Genomic DNA, 2632 nt, shown 5'->3' with positions numbered 1-2632 from the left:
CCTTGGCCCATTGCTATTTCCGATCTACGCCAACGACAGATTTAGATTAACTAATAAAATAGCTAAATTTGCCGACAATACTAAATTCGGCATAAATGCTGCAAACTCAGAAGACGTAGAAGATTTGAGAAAGAATCTTAATTAAGTTAAGAGAATGGTCCAGAAAATGGCAAATGTCTTTCAACTGTGGGCAATGCAAAGTCGTGAACATAGTTATAGTAACCTACAAACAGATTACTCACTACTAGGTAATGAAATAGCGAGTGTGGACCAAGAGGAAGGTCTCATTATTATTATCAGCAAGGATTTGAAGTTCACCAAACAGAGGATAAAAGCTGAAAAAAAAACTAAGAGGTTACATATAGAGAATTCAAATACAGAATCAAGACACTGTACAATAACTGTACACATCTTTAGTAAGACCCCATCTATAATATGGAGTCCAATTCTGGGCTCCAAGTATTTAGAAGGATATAGATAGATTGGAAGCAGTACAAGTTAAGCCACCAAAATAGTTCCAACACAAATATAAGACAATCTGGAACAGAAGGATGGAACCCGACCACTAAGGGCATAGTTAATAGAAGCATTTAAAATTCTCAAAGAAATAACAAATTTAGATTCAACAATATATCAACGCATAGCACAAAGCAGTTCAAGTGGTAACAGATACAAACTGGAATTGAGAAGATACAACACCACTCAATGTGGTAATTTCTTACATATAAATCGCAAATACACGGATTAGACTTCCAGCGGATTTAGGAAACTCTAACACCGTAAACGAGTTCAAGAATAACTTAGACAAGATCATGAAAGCTCTCTAAACGTTCAAACAAAATCGATCCACCCAAGAGCAAATGAGGGTGCTGTTTTGGTATGCGATCTCAAAGGTTTGCTTTTGCTTTGGTATACGATCTCACCTGATAGTAGCGATCTCACTTCACTTCACAGCGAAGCAAGAACCATTAGATTCTGTAATAAAAAAAAATTACCGGGAATTATTATCTAAGAAATAATAATCAATCATTGATGTTATCCTGCGCAGCTCAACATTACCGCTTGCCAGTACATACGGAGCATGATGTTCTTATTTTTTTCGCGGATTCCGCGAGCGCACGGCGAAGCAAGAACCAATATATTTTCTACTATTGTTTATTTTTTTACCTACTTAAAATACTGAGACCGCATACCAAAGCAAAAGAATACATTCTGAGATCATGCCATAAATGAGATCGCATACCAAAACAACAACCAAATGGAGTCTCCGCGGATGGACTAAAAAGTCTTTGAGACATCTAAAATCCTTGTAACTCTCTCTCTCTCTCTCTCTCTCTCTCTCTGATTTGATTTCTTGATAGAAAAGTATATACTTGCTTATTGAAGGCTTTATACTATTTACAATTTCATTTCTTCTTTTCAAATATCCCTTGCAGATTACAGCTCTCTCTCTCTCTCTCTCTCTCTCTCTCTCTCTCTCTCTCTCTGTGATTCGATTTCATGAAAGAAAAGAACTCTGAAAGCTTTATACTATATGCAATTTCATGTTTCACTTTCAAATATCCATTGTAGATTATTGAATTTCTCTCTCTCTCTCTCTCTCTCTCTCTCTCTCTCTCTCTCTCTTACATTTTCATAGAGTTTGAATAACTATTATAATAATCAAAAGTACATCTGATTGTTTGGATAAGTGTCAAGACTAAGAGTTTTGATATGAAAATCATTGACATAACTAATATTTTTAAAGTTTTTTAACAATAAAAAGATACACTTATTCCCTCTAGTTTTTTGGGGTAAACATCAGATGGTAGTAAATTATAATATTCAGTACTATTAACAATTTATATTAAAATTTCAATTTTTGAAGCAATTTCTATATACTTTACAATGTGCTTTATTCTATCTCAAGTGATAGATTGTTAATGGATTTCAAAATAATTGATAAATAGAGGGGGACTTTTTACAGCGCAGACCTCCGCAACGGCATTTCATTTCTCGACCTTTTGTTCGATCTTGACCTTGACCTTTGACCTTGACATGTATTAAAAGCGTGGATTTTCATACACTCAAATATGAATTAAGTTTGAAGTCTCCGTGACAACGATTTCCAAACTTATGGCTTATTACGTGAATCGGACATTTTGCTTGACCGTGACCTTGACAAATATTTGAACTTGACCTTCCAAAATTTAATAATCTCCAGCCTTTTTACTTAACGGTTAATCCCTGAAAGTTTCATTAATATACGATTAAAATTGTGACCAGGAAGCTGTTCACGAACAAACGCACACACAAACCAACATACAAACGGGGGGGGGGGGGGGGGGGATATACAACCTAATCCAACTTCGTTGGCAGAGGTGATTACCTTACCAGGTGACGTCACTTGATATTTTCTGTAAAATGTAGATGTTAAATAACTTATTTTTTTCCCTTGAAATTTCTACCGGATGTTTACAAAGATGAAATTTACCTTATGATTATTAACATTTTTTATATTTTTATTATTGTTATTATGAAAATTATTGAAATTATTGCTTTCTATTAGAATTATCAAGATTTTATTTTTTAAGATTGAGGTACAAATATTGAATAGACATTGTATTGGGTTGCTTTTGTTTATCAGTTTTGA

This window comes from Palaemon carinicauda, chromosome 16, assembly GCF_036898095.1.
Source record: "Palaemon carinicauda isolate YSFRI2023 chromosome 16, ASM3689809v2, whole genome shotgun sequence".
In the NCBI taxonomy this organism is placed as follows: Eukaryota; Metazoa; Arthropoda; class Malacostraca; order Decapoda; family Palaemonidae; genus Palaemon; species Palaemon carinicauda.
The sequence above is the reverse complement of the archived record's forward strand: the minus strand, read 5'-3'. Positions refer to the sequence as shown.